At 43.7% G+C, this 17,707-nt stretch overlaps 1 protein-coding gene across 18 annotated transcripts in view; it reads left to right on the top strand.

The window, feature by feature from the left end:
• Positions 1 to 17,707, top strand: part of DLGAP1 (DLG associated protein 1) — a 529,488-nt gene that overhangs the window by 307,431 nt on the left and 204,350 nt on the right. The gene's annotated exons all lie outside the window — the stretch shown is intronic.

The raw sequence follows: 17,707 nt of genomic DNA, 5'->3' as shown, positions 1-17,707 counted from the left end.
CTTGGCCAAGTGCTACAGAGACCCTGCGTACCTAGTAGGGAGGGTCAGGACAGAGACAGGTGAGCTGCTGGGAGTGCAAGCCCCGCGGCGAACGCTGCTCTTGCTCCCAAAGTCCACCCCTGCTCACTACCACAGTGATGCTGGGCTGACCCCCACTACAGTCCAGGCTGTTTTACACCTCTTCTAGAACACTCAAGAAATAAAGGTGGGGCTGCATTTCTCAAGGAGAATTGAGAAGGCAAAAAGTGCAGTGAGATCCCCACTCAGTAAGTATGTGTTCTGGGTTTGCAGCCTCAGCCTTCAGGAGCAGAAAGAAAACCCAAACTTCTAGCCATTAACTGGCCATGCTCCACCCACGCCACCCCACCAGGGTCAGTGTGATCTTCACAAAAATACCTCTAGCCAGAACCCAGGAATAGTTTGTTAGGACTCACGCCTCCTTATACATTTCTGTATGCCTCCCTTCCCACAGGCCACCCCCACACTCCCCATCTCTAAACCACATCCTCATACTTCGATGCATTTCTGTCTTCCTTTTTTTATTTTTTTCTCTTTCTTTCTTTTTGAGACAAGGTCTCACTCTGTTGCCCAGACTGGAGTGCAGTGGCGTGATCATGGTTCACAACAGCCTTGATCTCCTGGGCTCAAGCGAGCCTCCCACCTCAGCCTCCCAAGTAGCTGGGACCACAGGTGGTGCCACTGAGCCAGCTAATACCGTAATTTTTTTTGTAGAGATGGAGCTTTGCTGTGTTGCCCAGGCTGGTCTCAGACTCCTAGGCTCAAGTGATCCTCCTGCCTCGGCCTCCCAAAGTGCTGGCATTAAAAGCATGAGCCACCACACCCGGCTGGATTTCTGTCTTATTCCTCACCACAGTCAACACAGCTGATGATCTGGGTGGGATACGTGAGCCACTTTCAGGTGATTGAAGTTGAAGTTGTCTCACCTAAGTGGGTATTTTTATTTTTTGTTTTACATTCTATTTTTGTTCCAATAGACTAATTGGGCATAAACATTTCATAAACAGGTCGATTTAACCTGGCTATTCTTTAACACAATTTTTATCATTCATAGCGATATGATCTGATTCACTTGTATGATGAAAGCATTGATCACTGGAGTCATTACAGAAGGGGCATCAAGCTGCAGCTTTTATCCTCTCCAGCTATCAAGTTCTTATCAGATTTAAATGCCTGAAACAACAAGGATATGCCCTTGGCTTTGTTTTTACTTCCTTTTGTGCTGCCCTCTTACACTCTGTGGCTGAGATCATCATGTGTATAGCCAAGTCACTGCCAGGCCTTGCCCAAGGCGGCCCCTCCTGGCTCTCTGACTTCCTCTGTCGTGTTTCTGGACTCTTCTGTTGCAGATGCACTGGCCTTCTTCTTGCCCTCACTCCCATGTTTCCCTAGCCCTGCCCTCTGGCCTCTGTGTGCCACCTTCTCAGGAACACCTGTTACTTATTAGACACTCACCAGGGAACCGTGACCCACACATGGAGAGCTCTGACCTTCTGGAACCCAGCAAGCTTGTTCCTGCCTTAGGGCTCTGGCGCTGCTTCCACCCACCCCCAACCCCCGTGCCTGGAGTCCTTCCCCCACCTCCCAACTCCATGTTCACATCTCTGTCTCATGGCCGCTTGGCTCTGCCGCAAGTCAATCTCTTGTCCTTTGCAATGCTTACTTTTTCTTCATGACACTTACTGCCACATGAAATTAAATATTCACTTGTGTATTTGTCATCTCAATTCCAGCCAAAAACTTTTTGTCTTGTTCACTACTATGCCTCCAGCTCTTAGAACAGTGACATCTATAGTGAATGCTTTAAATATATATATATGGAATAAATAAGTAAAAGAGGGCTGTGCTTTCCTCACCACAGTCATTGATGCCGTCCTTGACGGGAGCTTTGCTGGGAACGGTGGGGAGAACATTAGACCAGAGTCTTTAACCTTCTAAACCTGTACCTCTTCTTGATAAACTAACTAACAAACAAACAAAAAATCAAATTCACGTCCCTCTGCAGAGCCTGAAGCTGGGTGCGGAGGAAAAAGGGTGGGGGATGAAGTAGGGCCCCCATCAAAAATCTGCAGTGGCAGGTGAGAAATTTTTGTCACAAGGAGTCTTGAGTCCCAGCCCTTCAAATCATTTTCCCTCAATATTCCTTCCTTTTGGTAGGAGTAGGATAAGAGTGTGTGAGAAGTTTTCCGTTCATGGTAGCTTGTCTTTCCTAGTGTGCAATGAAAGACCATTGGGTATTTATGGAGAGAGCCCACTGCACAGAGAAGCATAAATCCATCCATGTCCCAAGCTATATGTGCTAAATGTAGCCACACAAGAAGAATCACTTCCTCCACTACAGAACATAGCAGCTTCCTATTTTAAATGTGCTTCTCATTGGCTGTAGGAGTAGCAGTAATTCATCTTCTATAGACCTGAGTTTTAGTTTTGTGAACTGATGTATAAAGGAAACCAGGTTTGGGCCTGTCCTGGGCTCCTTAGATCTCAGAGGCAAGAGACCATACCCTTATGCCCATGCTGTCTACTTCTAATTCCAGTATTAACTGGGCATGACAATGGTAGGAATGAAGAGAAAAGAGGAATATCAAGTATTATTGAATCCTTCAGTCCTGCAAACACTGAACACTTCTCTGTGCCAAACCCCAGGTGCAGGGCTGGGGGAAATCATGCCTGCCCTGGAGGGGTTCACAGTCTTGCATGGAAACCTACACTTTTCATGTCAATACCATGTGCTAAATCCTCAATTTCTGCACTGCTGCTTTACAGTGAGTCTCTAGGACCAGTGCAAATAGACATGTTCTGCATGGACTGAAAAGAGGCTGAAAAGCCTGGTGTAATCTATCTCCCTAAATGACCAAGGGATTGTATACAGTTGACATGTGCAATTACTTTCAACTCTACTGGTACGTTGTTGAGAACTCAACTTCAGGTCAATCGTGCTAACAGTTCAGCTCACATTCGAACAAAGCTTATCAGATCAAAGGAGCTGGCACAATACTGCTCTGTGGTTTACCGGTGTATAGTGAAGCATTCTTAAAATACATTCTTCAGTCTTAGGAAGGCTCCTAAAGGGGTGTCTTCGGTAAATATTTGGAGGCAGATTGGGCCAGCACAGAGTGAAGGAAGGTGCGTAGGGGGTTGGAGTGCATGTCAGGTTGCACAGCAGCTTTCTCATTTTATTTAGGCCCAGGACTTGGGTTCTTCTATGTAGTTTTTCTTCATAGCACTTGCCATCATTTGCAAATGTATATTTATAGGAGCACTTTGAAGGAAGGACTATGTTTTTTCCATGATTATATAACCAGTATCTGGCATATAATAAATACTCGGTAGATATTTGTTGAATAAATTAACTAAACAAATAGACTTTGTAAATTTTTTTCTGCCCCAGTCTTTTTGGAGAGTGGATTCAACCAAATTATAGGCTTCTGAAGAGGTGCAAGGCATCTCAAAGGCACACAGAGATTTCCCTGAAAAATCTGTTTTTAAAGAAACCTAGTCCTCTCTCCCTTCTTCCTTCTGCCTGATGTGCACCTGGGAGAGAAGCTTCGGAAAGTTATATCTGAGTCACAATGAGGAGTCTCTTTACAGGTACTGTCAAGTACGCTCTTACAATTTATTTTCTCCAAGAAAAGCTAATTCAGGTCCTTTTGTATCCTTTTCCTTCATTACCATTTCCAAGCTTTAGCTTACTTACGATTGTGCTTACTAAGCTTTTAAATTCTTGTTGTAGAGTATGCCCCCAAATTTAAAGCCACTTAAGTCCAGATGCCCATCCCAAACAGATCCCCTCATCCTCCACCCTTCCTGAAGGTGCTCTTGGAGAGGAAGGAGGCAGGAAACGGAGCAGAAATGAGACACTTGTGTTGCTCTTTGCAGGGAGCCTTGAAAAGAAGCTGGAATCCTGGGCGCTAGGGTAGGAAGACATGACTCCTCCACCCCTCATACCACTCAGGCAAAATGGGTAAAGATCACCCTGTATGAACTTCACCTTGGTGAATTCACAGCTCTCACAATAAAAAACATTTTGTTTTACAATGGTCAGATCTGTGTTCTTGCTCAGATAGGAATTACAGCTGGGCACAGTGGCTCATGCTTGTAATTCCAAAACTTTGGGAGGCTGAGGCAGGTGGATCACTTGAAGTCAGGCATTCAAGACCAGCCTGGCCAACATGGTGAAATCCCATCTCTACTGAAGAGTACAAAAATTAGCTAGTTGTGGTGGTGCACACCTGTAGTCCCAGCTATTCTGGAGGCTGAGGTGGGAGGATTGGTTGAGCCCTGGAGGTGGAGGTTGCAGTGAGCTGTGGTCACGCCACTGCACTCCAGCCTGGGTGACAGAGTGAGACCCTGTCTCAAAAAAAAAAAAGGAATTACAAAGGATGAGTTGTATGCAGTTTTTTGCCATTTTCTCCTGGATGAAACAATGTCATTCTGAATTTCAAAAGAGATTCCAGACCTGGCCAAGAAGAGGATCCTTCTGTGGTAGTCCTCTGCTCCTAAGCACCAAGTAACCCAGTGGCCCCAACATCCTTTCTTTAGAAGAACTTTATTCCTGTGCCTGTTTAATGTGACCAAAGAGCTCCAAGGAGCCCCTTTCAATCAGGCAGACATAATCCTTGCCTTCATAGAAACTGATTTCTACCTTCCAGAAACGCAACACCAATGCAGGAAAACAGACAAATATATCCATGATTACAATGCAGTATTCTAAGTGCAACGAAAAGACAGGCACAAGATAATCTAGGGTCTGCTTTCTTTTTTTTTTTTTTTCTTTGAGATGGAGTCTCACTCACTCTGTCACCCAGGCTGGAGTGCAGTGGTGTGATCTCGGCTCACTGCAACCTCTGCCTCCCAGATTCAAGCAATTCTCCTGTCTCAGCCTCCTGAGCAGCTGGGATTACGGGCACGCACCAGCACATCCAACTAATATTTCTGTATTTTTAGTAGAGATGGATTTTCACCATTTTGGCCAGGCTGATCTCAAACTCCTGACCTCCAGTGATCCACCCACCTCGGCCTCCTAAAGTGCTGGGATTACAGGCATGAGCCACTGCGCCCAGTCTAGGGTCCATTTTCTTCTGCTTCCGTCAAAAGCATGAGAGGAAGTTCTCTTCCAAAGACGGAGATCTTCATACCCTTTCTCCCTTTCTTTTCTCAGAGCACAGAGGTACAATGAGAGAACTTGCAAGAGTCATGAAATATTAAGATATAAACTGTATTCAGATAGGTAGGTTCAGGTGGGTAAATAAGAGATAAGCAAACAAATACTAGATCTTGGCTTACTTATTAATCAGTCCCTTAACAACACATTTCTCCATTATATTCTCCATATAACCCACAACTGCATGCGTAATACTTTGATGTCATTCAGTTCTCCCTTGCTGAACTCAGTTCTTCTCTTAAATTCCATATTAAAATTCCTTTTCCGCCCATTCCCAAACTCAGTGGCACTGATATCTTGTAGATGTTGGTATTCTTTTGAATACCTCTTTGTCAAGTTCTCATTTGGGGAAACTTTTTTCTACCAGGACGTATTACTTTAGTGCTGTGTGCTTTCCTGAAGTTTCTTGCTTACTTGCCCCTAGTAGGTCAACATACCCTTCTGGCTGGAGTCGCCTCCCTGTGGTCTGTATCAAATCATTCCGTCATCTCTTCAGTTTCTCTCTGCATCCAGATCACGATGTTGCTCGACAACATATCGCTGACGTCACTCAGAGTCTCACATGTGCAAGCCTTCCATAAGCTCCATCTCCAAGATCAACATTTATGCTTGCAGACTCCCATTATGTTCTCATACCTACAAGCTTTGGTGAGAAAGCTTTGGGTAAGAAAATTTATATCCTATTTTCCAGCTCCTTGGTCTTTTATTTTTGCCTGGGAGCTGTTGATACTTGCTCTTTGCAGGAAGGCTGAAGGGAAGGAGTCCGCCTGTCCTCATTAAGCACGTCAGTGCTGTTCCTGAGTGTGGAGACACAATGGCCCTTATGTGTCCATCACCCTGCAAGTTCCAGGGCTGGTATTAAATGCATGGTGGCCATTTATTGTATCTTCCAAACTGAGTGTGAAAAATGCACCATTTGCCAGGCGTGATGGCTCACTCCTGTAATCCCAACAGTTTGGGAGGCCGAGGTGGGTGGATCACTTGAGGTCAGGAGTTTAAGACCAGCCTGGTCAATATGGTGAAAACTTGTCTCTACTAAAAATACAAAAAGTTAGCCGGGCATGGTGGCGAGTGCCTGTAATCCCAGTTACTTGGGAAGCTGAGGCAGGAGAATCACCCAAGGCAGAGGTTGCAGTGAGCAGAGATTGCGCCTAGGCAATCCAGCCTGGGCAACAGAGTGAGTGCGATTCCATCTTAAAAAAAAAAAAAATGCACCATTAATAATTATATTGGGGGCCAAGCATGGTGGCTCACGCCTGTAATCCCAGTGCCTTGGGAGGCCAAGCAGGGAGGATCACCTGAGGCCAGGAGTTCGAGACCAGCCTGGCCAACATGGTGAAACCTCATCTCTACTAAAAATACAAAAATTAGCTGCACAGGCCTGTGATCCCAGCTACTAGGGAGGCTAAGGCAGGAGAATCACTTGAACCCAGGAGGCAGAGGTTGTAGTGAGCTGAGATTGAGCCACTGCACTCCAGCCTGGGCAACAGAGCACGACTCTGTCTCAAAAATAATAATAATAATAATTACTATTATTATTATTATTATTATACTGGGATATATGGTCACTCTAATTAAAATGACATTTTGAGTCTGGAATTGTGTTTAAGTCCTGGGCCCTTGGTGAAACAATATTTTAATGCTCCTTGGGGTCTGATGGTTTGGGCAGAGTAGCCTCTTATGAAGAATTATACTGCGACTAAACAAGTATGATATGTTTAGCTCCATGTTTTCCAGCAAATTTTTAAGAGATAAATACAGATAATTCATTGCAACTATAATACTGCACCATACAAGCACAATACTGGTTGACAAGGAGGTATACAGAGCAAAGCAAAACTGCATTTTAACCGCCTGAAGTTTCCTGACAAAAAAAAAAAGTAGCCTGAAAAGTTGAAAATGTTTCTTTCCACAAAATAAACTGGAATAATCCCTTCATTTATTTTAGATTCCTTTCAGATAGGCTTGCAGATGGTTCGCTGAAGTCATCATGCCAACAAAATTCGTTTGGCTCAAAAATTTAAATAGCCCTACCAAATTATGCGTGTTTCTCTTCTAATAAAAAAACTGAATGTCTTATTTCTATCTGCTAAGCTTATTCCACTCTGCAGTTTGTGAAATGAACTACAGAAATAACTCCTTGGAGAGGCATACTTTTGTCCTCTATTACCCAATTCTGGAATCCCCAAATATAGTGTTATAAATGCTGACTTTTCTCATTTGCTTTTGCATGTATTCATGTCTTGTCTCTTTACACGAGCCTGCTATCCAAAATATCCAAAAGGCATTAAATACTAATATTATTGAATCATAAAGGTGTTCTTTCTTCTTCTAATTGCATGCATTCCTGCCAGTCTCTATGACCACAGCTGAGTGACAGATAAAGCCCAAATTAAAAATACTTCCCTCTTGGCAAGATACCTCGACCCAGTGGGCCGCTCAGTTGGAAAGCTGGGAAGTGGAGAGGCATGAGTCACTGTGCTCTCTCAGACATTTTAATTCAGAGGTGTCTAAGAAGATTTAAAAAAAAAAAAAAAACAAGCAATGGACCCCCAAAATGACCATTTCTCACTAAGTCATGAAATTTAATTTTTTCTTTTTCTTTTTTTTTAGATGGAGTCTCTGTCACCCAGGCTGGAGTCTGGAGTGCAGTGGTGCAATCTCGGCTCATTGCAACCTCTGCCTCCCGGGTTCAAGCGATTCTCCTGCCTCAGCCTCCCGAGTAGCTGGGATTACCGGCGCCCGCCACCATACCAGCTAATTTTTGTATTTTTAGTAGAGACAGGGTTTCACCATGTTGTCCAGGCTGGTCTTGAACTCCTGACCTCAAGTAATCCACCTGCCTGGGCCTCCCAAAGTGCTGGGATTACAGGCGTGAGCCATCTCACCCGGTCAATTTTTTCTTTAATGTGGGAAACAGAATTGCCATCTCTCCCTGCAACACCCGAAAGGAAGCATGGTCTCTAGGCAAAGCCATTCTTGCCAACTTCTGGGGTCCCTGGCACGTGGCACTCAGCCCTTCCTGTGGGCCCCACAGAGCATCCTCCTAGGGGCTAGGATGTGGAGAAATGCAGTGAGGTGACTCAGCTGCTGTGCCCTTTCTGCTGTCACTGCTGTCTTGTTCTTACATTTTTTAAAGCATCTGTTCTTGGGTGCTTATGGTTTTACAAAGCAGCCCTAATGTTCCCAATGGTATTATTGCCCGATATAGCCATGCCTGCTGCTCTGGGAACTGTCAAGATTAGAAGCCCTGCCTGTGAAGGGGAACATGGGGAGTAATTTGTATCATGTAGGGTGCAGTAATCCCCAAGGAAAGTCTCTTCGCTAAAACCGTGTGTGGAAAGTCTCCCTCTGGCGGCTGCTGAGATGTGTTCATGGGGAAAGAATGCATGTCAGCCATCATGGAGTCCACGAAGCTGCAACTAAAATGTTTCCAGAAAACAGGGCATTTGGTTGCATCTTCAGGAGGAAAATAAGAAACAATTCTTTTCTAGAATTAAAAAAAAATAACAAAAAAGAACGAAAAGAGAAGAAGAATACAGAGAATGTGTCCATATCTAGTGAACTTTCAAATATCCCTCCGTCTTCTAAAAAGAAACAAGTGAACAACAGCCACTCGCTCTCCTCTGAACACACATCCTCCTCACACTCCTACAGAGATCAGGGCCACTACACTTTCGTGCTTGAAACCGTTCTGGGAATTTCTCTCCTCTATTTTCTGTGTCTGTCTAATTCACTACCAATCTCATTTATTTGTCCTTTATAGTATTTCTTTATGATACTTCTCATGTTTTTTTGCCCTTCCTATTAATTTCTCCAACCTATGCATGGACTACTGCCCAATAGCATTTGGAGTAAATGTAATAAAATTCAGAGCATGTGAATCAAAGGCTCTCAGTTGGCAAGAAGTTCAGATCTTTTGTCAGGACAGCGCCACATTCCATCCCAAGAACCAGCTATATCTAGTGATCCTAAGACACAATCTTGACACCACTTCAAAGATTCTGGAATTTGGAATTCAGGACCTCTAGTGCCATCATGGGTCCCCATCCTCCTTCCTAACCCTTGTTTTCCCTGAATGGCCTCATGACCTGTTGGCACCATCAGGCTCCACATCTTAACCAGCTCTGGGCTGATCCTGCCTTCACAGAATTGAGAACACTCCAGAGACCCTTGCTTGCTTTTGTCCTAGCTAGTAAGCTTTCATGTCTATTTCTAAGACAAAGTTTCCATCTTATACTCCTTTCTGGGACTTGGATCTCTGTCCTCTCTCTTCTCCCTCTGTCCCTTACTGCTTCCTGGATGAACTGCCTGTACCTGAGTGGCTGCAGGAGCGAGCCTGTCATTCTCCTCAACCCCACTGGTAAGGGCCCTGCCACTGAGCTGCCCTGACCTTTCAGTTGTTACTTATTCCTCATCCAGCAGCTGTCTCCTTCCAGATCTGAGCCCTCTGGCTCCCCACAGAGATTTACTTAAAGTCTTCCAGCTGTGTGATTTGCTAAGATGCCAGCTACCTTGCTGTATCTGATTACTTCTAAGATGATACATATAGGATCCCATAGCCTGCCTCGTTCCCTTGTCTCTCAAACCCAGGGAAGGGTCTAGGAAGAAGCCCAGGATCCTAGGGCGCCTGCATGCAGGAAGTCCACACCCCTGCCAGGCTCTCCCCTAGGGATCTGTTGCTGCTTCTCTTGGGAACTTGTCTATTGCCAGCCGATAGAAAGGTGGCAATTTATGCCTTCCTGGTTTTGATAACATTTCCCAAACGTGTTTACTCCTGTGAAGCATATCCAATTGAGCACCATGAAGCATACCTGCTATTTTAAAATTCAAGGTAGACGTCAGGAGCGGCTCACGCCTATAATCCCAGCACTTTGGGAGGCCGAGGTGGGCGGATCAGCTGAGGTCAGGAGTTTGAGGTCAACCTAGCCAACATGGTGAAACTTCATGCCAGGCATGGTGGAAGACACCTGTAATCCTAGCTACTTGGGAGGCTGAGGCAGGAGAATCACTTGAACCCGGGAGGCAAAGGTTGCATTGAGCCGAGATTGTGCCATTGCACTCCAGCATGGGGGATAAGTATGAGACTCTGTCTCGGAAGTAAATAAATAATTAATTTAATTAATTTAATTAAAGGTAGTCTCAGGGTACTCATACAAAGAGAATAAGATAAATGTATACATCTCAACCTTACCCTGACATCTTGGCACACATTTGAAATCTTTTTTTTTTTTTTTTTCACTGTTATGTAAAAGCTTTATTCAGGTTTCTCTTGCCTGTAATCATGCCTTGAAAAAGCTCCTATTTTAACAAATCATGGGCCATATCTGTTTGACAGAGAAGCTGACGAAGCAGGTCTATTTTTCTTTTTTTTTTTTTATTCTTTTTTTTTTTATTATACTTTAGGGTTTTAGGGTACATGTGCACAATGTGCAGGTTTGTTACATATGTATCCATGTGCCATGTTGATTTCCTGCACCCATTAACTCGTCATTTAGCATTAGGTGTATCTCCTAATGCTGTCCCACCCCCCTCCCCCCACCCCACAACAGTCCCCGGAGTGTGATGTTCCCCTTCCTGTGTCCATGAGTTCTCATTGTTCAATTCCCACCTATGAGTGAGAACATGCGGTGTTTGGTTTTTTGTCCTTGTGATAGTTTACTGAGAATGATGTTTTCCAGTTTCATCCATGTCCCTACAAAGGACACGAACTCATCATTTTTTATGGCTGCATAGTATTCCATGGTGTATATGTGCCACATTTTCTTAATCCAGTCTATCGTTGTTGGACATTTGGGTTGGTTCCAACTCTTTGCTATTGTGAATAGTGCCGCAATAAACATACGTGTGCATGTGTCTTTATAGCAGCATGATTTATAGTACTTTGGGTATATACCCAGTAATGGGATGGCTGGGTCAAATGGTATTTCTAGTTCTAGATCCCTGAGGAATCACCACACTGACTTCCACAATGGTTGAACTAGTTTACAGTCCCACCAACAGTGTAAAAGTGTTCCTATTTCTCCACATCCTCTCCAGCACCTGTTGTTTCCTGATTTTTTAATGATGGCCATTCTAACTGGTGTGAGATGGTATCTCACTGTGGTTTTGATTTGCATTTCTCTGATGGCCAGTGATGATGAGCATTTCTTCATGTGTTTTTTGGCTGCATAAATGTCTTCTTTTGAGAAGTGTCTGTTCATATCCTCTGCCCACTTTTTGATGGGGTTGTTTGTTTTTTTCTTGTAAATTTGTTTGAGTTCATTGTAGATTCTGGATATTAGCCCTTTGTCAGATGAGTAGGTTGCAAAAATTTTCTCCCATTCTGTAGGTTGCCTTTTCACTCTGATGATAGTTTCTTTTGCTGTGCAGAAGCTCCTTAGTTTAATGAGATCCCATTTGTCGATTTTGGCTTTTGTTGCCATTGCTTTTGGTGTTTTAGACATGAAGTCCTTGCCCACGCCTATGTCCTGAATGGTATTGCCTAGGTTTCTAGTAGGATTTTAATGGTTTTAGGTCTAACATATAAGTCTTTAATCCATCTTGAATTAATTTTTGTATAAGGTGTAAGGAAGGGATCCAGTTGCAGCTTTCTACATATAGCTAGCCAGTTTTCCCAGCACCATTTATTAAATAGGGAATCCTTTCCCCATTTCTTGTTTTTGTCAGGTTTGTCAAAGATCAGATAGTTGTAGCTATGCGGCATCATTTCTGAGGGCTCTGTTCTGTTCCATTGATCTATGTCTCTGTTGTGGTACCAGTACCATGCTGTTTTGGTTACTGTAGCCTTGTAGTATAGTTTAAAGTCAGGTAGCATGATGCCTCCAGCTTTGTTCTTTTGGCTTAGGATTGACTTGGTGATGCGGGCTCTTTTTTGGTTCCATATGAACTTTAAAGTAGTTTTTTCCAATTCTGTGAAGAAAGTCATTGGTAGCTTGATGGGGATGGCATTGAATCTATAAATTACCTTGGGCAGTATGGCCATTTTCACAATATTGATTCTTCCAACCCATGAGCATGGAATGTTCTTCCATTTGTTTGTATCCTCTTTTATTTCATTGAGCAGTGGTTTGTAGTTCTCCTTGAAGAGGTCCTTCACATCCCTTGTAAGTTGGATTCCTAGGTATTTTATTCTCTTTGAAGCAATTGTGAATGGGAGTTCACTCATGATTTGGCTCTCTGTTTGTCTGTTATTGGTGTACAAGAATGCTTGTGATTTTTGTACATTGATTTTGTATCCTGAGACTTTGCTGAAGTTGCTAATCAGCTTAAGGAGATTTTGGGCTGAGACAATGGGGTTTTCTAGATATACAATCATGTCATCTGCAAACAGGGACAATTTGACTTCCTCTTTTCCTAATTGAATACCCTTTATTTCCTTCTCCTGCCTGATTGCTCTGGCCAGAACTTCCAGCACTATGTTGAATAGGAGCGGTGAGAGAGGGCATCCCTGTCTTGTGCCAGTTTTCAGAGGGAATGCTTCCAGTTTTTGCCCATTCAGTATGATATTGGCTGTGGGTTTGTTGTAGATAGCTCTTATTATTTTGAGATAGGTCCCATCAATACCTAATTTATTGAGAGTTTTTAGCATGAAGGGTTGTTGAATTTTGTCAAAGGCCTTTTCTGCATCTATTGAGATAATCATGTGGTTTTTGTCTTTGGTTCTGTTTATATGCTGGATTACATTTATTGATTTGCGTATGTTGAACCAGCCTTGCATCCCAGGGATGAAGCCCACTTGATCATGGTGGATAAGCTTTTTGATGTGCTGCTGGATTCGGTTTGCCAGTATTTTATTGAGGATTTTTGCATCAATGTTCATCAAGGATATTGGTCTGAAATTCTCTTTTTTGGTTATGTCTCTGCCAGTTTTTGGTATCAGGACGATGCTGGCTTCATAAAATGTGTTAGGGAGGATTCCCTCTTTTTCTATCGACTGGAATAGTTTCAGAAGGAATGGTACCAGTTCCTCCTTGTACCTCTGGTAGAATTCAGCTGTGAATCCATCAGGTCCTGGACTCTTTTTGGTTGGTAAGCTATTGATTATTGCCACAATTTCAGAACCTGTTATTGGTCTATTCAGAGACTCAACTTCTTCCTGGTTTAGTTTTGGGAGGGTGTATTTGTCGAGGAATTTATCCATTTCTTCTAGATTTTCTAGTTTATTTGCATAGAGGTATTTGTAGTATTCTCTGATGGTAGATTGTATTTCTGTGGGATCAGTGGTGATATCCCCTTTTTCGTTTTTTATTGCATCTATTTGATTCTTCTCTCTTTTCTTCTTTATTAGTCTTGCTAGCGGTCCATCAATTTTGTTGATCTTTTCAAAAAACCAGCTCCTGGATTCATTAATTTTTTGAAGGGTTTTTTGTGTCTCTATTTCCTTCAGTTCTGCTCTGATTTTAGTTATTTCTAGCCTTCTGCTAGCTTTTGAATGTGTTTGCTCTTGCTTTTCTAGTTCTTTTAATTGTGATGTTAGGGTGTCAATTTTGGATCTTTCCTGCTTTCTCTTGTGGGCATTTAGTGCTATAAATTTCCCTCTACACACTGCTTTGAATGTGTCCCAGAGATTCTGGTATGTTGTGTCTTTGTTCTCGTTGGTTTCAAAGAACATCTTTATTTCTGCCTTCATTTCATTATGTACCCAATAGTCATTCAGGAGCAGGTTGTTCAGTTTCCATGTAGTTGAGCGGTTTTGAGTGAGTTTCTTAATCCTGAGTTCTAGTTTGATTGCACTGTGGTCTGAGAGACAGTTTGTTTTAATTTCTGTTCTTTTACATTTGCTGAGGAGAGCTTTACTTCCAACTATGTGGTCAATTTTAGAATAGGTGTGGTGTGGTGCTGAAAAAAATGTATATTCTGTTGACTTGGGGTGGAGAGTTCTGTAGATGTCTATAAGGTCCACTTTATGTAGAGCTGAGTTCAATTCCTGGATATCCTTGTTAACTTTCTGTCTCGTTGATCTGTCTAATGCTGACAGTGGGGTTTTAAAATCTCCCATTATTATTGTGTGGGAGTTTAAGTCCCTTTGTAGGTCACTGAGGACTTGCTTTATGAATCTGGGTGCTCCTGTGTTGGGTGCATATATATTTAGGATAGTTAGCTCTTCTTGTTGAATTGATCCCTTTACCATTATGTAATGGCCTTCTTTGTCTCTTTTGATCTTTGTTGGTTTAAAGTCTATTTTATCAGAGACTAGGATTGCAACCCCTGCCTTTTTTTGTTTTCCAGTTGCTTGATAGATCTTCCTCCATCCCTTTATTTTGAGTCTATGTGTGTCTCTGCACGTGAGATGGGTTTCCTGAATACAGCACACTGATGGATCCTGACTCCTTATCCAGTTTGCCAGTCTGTGTCTTTTGATTGGAGCATTTAGCCCATTTACGTTTAACGTTAATATTGTTATGTGTGAATCTGATCCTGTCATTATGACGTTAGTTGGTTATTTTGCTCGTTAGTTGCTATAGTTTCTTCCTAGCCTCGATGGTCTTTACAATTTGGCATGTTTTTGCAGTGGCTGATACCGGTTGTTCCTTTCCATGTTTAGTGCTTCCTTCAGGAGCTCTTTTAGGGCAGGCCTGGTGGTGACAAAATCACTCAGCGTTTGCTTGTCTGTAAAGTATTTTATTTCTCCTTCACTTATGAAGCTTAGTTTGGCGGGATAGGAAATTCTGGGTTGAAAATTCTTTTCTTTAAGAATGGTGAATATCGGCCCCCACTCTCTTCTGGCTTGTAGAGTTTCTGCTGAGAGATCAGCTGTTAGTCTGATGGGCTTCCCTTTGTGGGTAACCCGACCTTTCTCTCTGGCTGCCCTTAACATTTTTTCCTTCATTTCAACTTTGGTGAATCTGACAATTATGTGTCTTGGAGTTGCTCTTCTCGAGGAGTATCTTTGTGGCGTTCTCTGTATTTCCTGAATCTGAATGTTGGCCTGCCTTGCTAGATTGGGGAAGTTCTCCTGGATAATATCTTGCAGAGTGTTTTCCAACTTGGTTCCATTCTCCCCATCATTTTCAGGTACACCAATCAGACGTAGGTTTGGTCTTTTCACATAGTCCCAAATTTCTTGGAGGCTTTATTCATTTCTTTTTATTCTTTTTTCTCTAAACTTCCCTTCTCTCTTCATTTCATTCATTTCATCTTCCATCAGCGATACCCTTTCTTCCAGTTGATCGCATCTGCTACTGAGGCTTCTGCAATCTTCGCGTAGTTCTCGAAACTTGGCTTTCAGCTCCATCAGCTCCTTTAAGCCCTTCTCTCCATTGGTTATTCTAGTTATCCATTCTTCTAATTTTTTTTCAAAGTTTTTAACTTCTTTGCTATTGTTTTGAATTTCCTCTCGTAGCTCAGAGTAGTTTGATCGTCTGAACCCTTCTTCTCTCAACTCATCAAAGTCATCCTCCATCCAGCTTTGTTCCATTGCTGGTGAGGAACTACGTTCCTTTGGAGGAGGAGAGGTGCTCTGTTTTTTAGAGTTTCCAGTTTTTTTGCTCTGTTTTTTCCCCATCTTTGTGGTTTTATCTACTTTTTGTCTTTGATGATGGTGATGTACAGATGGGTTTTTGGTGTGGATGTCCTTTCTGTTTGTTAGTTTTCCTTCTACCAGACAGGACCCTCAGCTGCAGGTCTGTTGAAGTTTACTAGAGGTCCACTCCAGACCCTGTTTGGCTGGGTGTCAGCAGCGGTGGCTGCAGAACAGTGGATTTTCGTGAGACCACAAATTCAGCTGTCTGATAGTTCCTCTGAAAGTTTTGTCTCAGAGGAGTACCTGGTTGAATGAGGTGTCAGTCTGTCCCTACTGGGGGGTGCCTCCCAGTTAGGCTACTCAGGGGTGAGGGACCCACTTTAGGAGGCAGTCTGTCCGTTCTCAGATCTCCAGCTGCGTGCTGGGAGAACCACTACTCTCTTCAAAGCTGTCAGTCAGACAGGGACATTTAAGTCTGTGGAGGTTCTTGCTGAGTTTTTGTTTGTCTGTGCCCTGCCCCCAGAGGTGGAGCCTACAGAGGCAGGCAGGCCTCCTTGAGCTGTGGTGGGCTCCACCCAGTTCGAGCTTCCTGGCTGCTTTGTTTACCTAAGCAAGCCTGGGCAATGGCGGGCGCCCCTCCCCCAGCCTCGCTGCCGCCTTTCAGCTTGATCTCAGACTACTGTGCTAGCAATCAGCGAGACTCCGTGGGCATAGGACCCTCCGAGCCAGGTGCGGGACACAATCTCCTAGTGTGCCGTTTTCCAGGCCCGTTGGAAAAGCGCAGTATTAGGATGGGACTGACCCGATATTCCAGGTGCCGTCTGTTACCCCTTTCTCTCACCAGGAAAGGGAACTCCCTGACCCCTTGCGCTTCCCGAGTGAGGCAATGCCTCGCCCTGCTTCGGCTCGCGCACAGTGTGCTTCACCGACTGTCCTGCACCCACTGTTAGGCACTCCCTAGTGAGATGAAACCGGTACCTCAAGCAGAAATGCAGAAATCACCCGTCTTCTGTGTCGCTGGGGCTGGGAGCTGGAGACCGGAGCTGTTCCTATTCGGCCATCTTGGCTCCCGCCCACATTTGAAATCTTAAACAGTCACTTCAAGAACTCCCTATGTCTCTCTGTCTCTCACACACACAGAGCCCCTCCTACGACTCTTCTCACTCTTGACTCTTGAGGTCATCTTGTGTTATTTCTCTCTATGTCCATCTGCCAGATCTCAGCAGAATTATCTCAATTCATCCTAGAGAAACAGGTCCCTCTTTGCTCTGAACCCAAAATATACCAGCCCAGCTTCAGATGGTATCTTCTCTCTTCTTCGTCACCCAAAGTCCAAACAGTCTCCTGGACTCAGCCCATAAAGCTTCTCTGCACCAACCTCTTCTCTACTTTAGACCCAAATGGACTCCTTGGCCATTTTCTCTGCTTCTTTAGCTGAAACCACAGATTCTCCAGCAACTTCTAATCTCTCAGATTCCCCCAGCTCAACTAGCTGGCACCAAATTTATCACATAAGCATGTGTCGAATCCTTCTGCTTTGCCCAGCTTTTTTCTTTGATGTTGCAGCACTGTCATTCTCTTAATCACATATTATTATTTCAGCATTCTTCAGCAACCAGGATTCTCAATGATTTGTAGGGAGGGACATGATTGCTTTTGGAGGCCCCAACACAGGGTCATTGCTTTGCCTTCTCACCCTTAACAGGAACACCACACATAGACACTAAGAATGAAGAATAGCTGAAGAAGGGTTTCACCCTGGATCTGCACTGTTTGGTTATTTCTTCTTGAGTCATGTGGCATTTGGCTCCTCTGATGAGATCATTAGTACACTTAAAAAGCCATCATCAGGCCAGGTGCTGTGGGTCACACCTATAGTCCCAGCACTTTGGGAGGCCAAGCCTGGAAGATCATTTGAGGCCAGGAATTCAAGACCAGCCTGGGTAACATAGCACAACTCCATCTCAACAAAAAATTTAAAACTTAGCCTGGCATGGCAGTGTGCACTCCTGTAGTCCTGGCTACTAAGGAGGCTGAGGCAGGAGGATCGCTTAAGCCCA

Source organism: Symphalangus syndactylus, chromosome 1 (genome assembly GCF_028878055.3).
Source record: "Symphalangus syndactylus isolate Jambi chromosome 1, NHGRI_mSymSyn1-v2.1_pri, whole genome shotgun sequence".
In the NCBI taxonomy this organism is placed as follows: domain Eukaryota; kingdom Metazoa; phylum Chordata; class Mammalia; order Primates; family Hylobatidae; genus Symphalangus; species Symphalangus syndactylus.
This window is presented reverse-complemented; position numbering and strand designations above follow the sequence as displayed.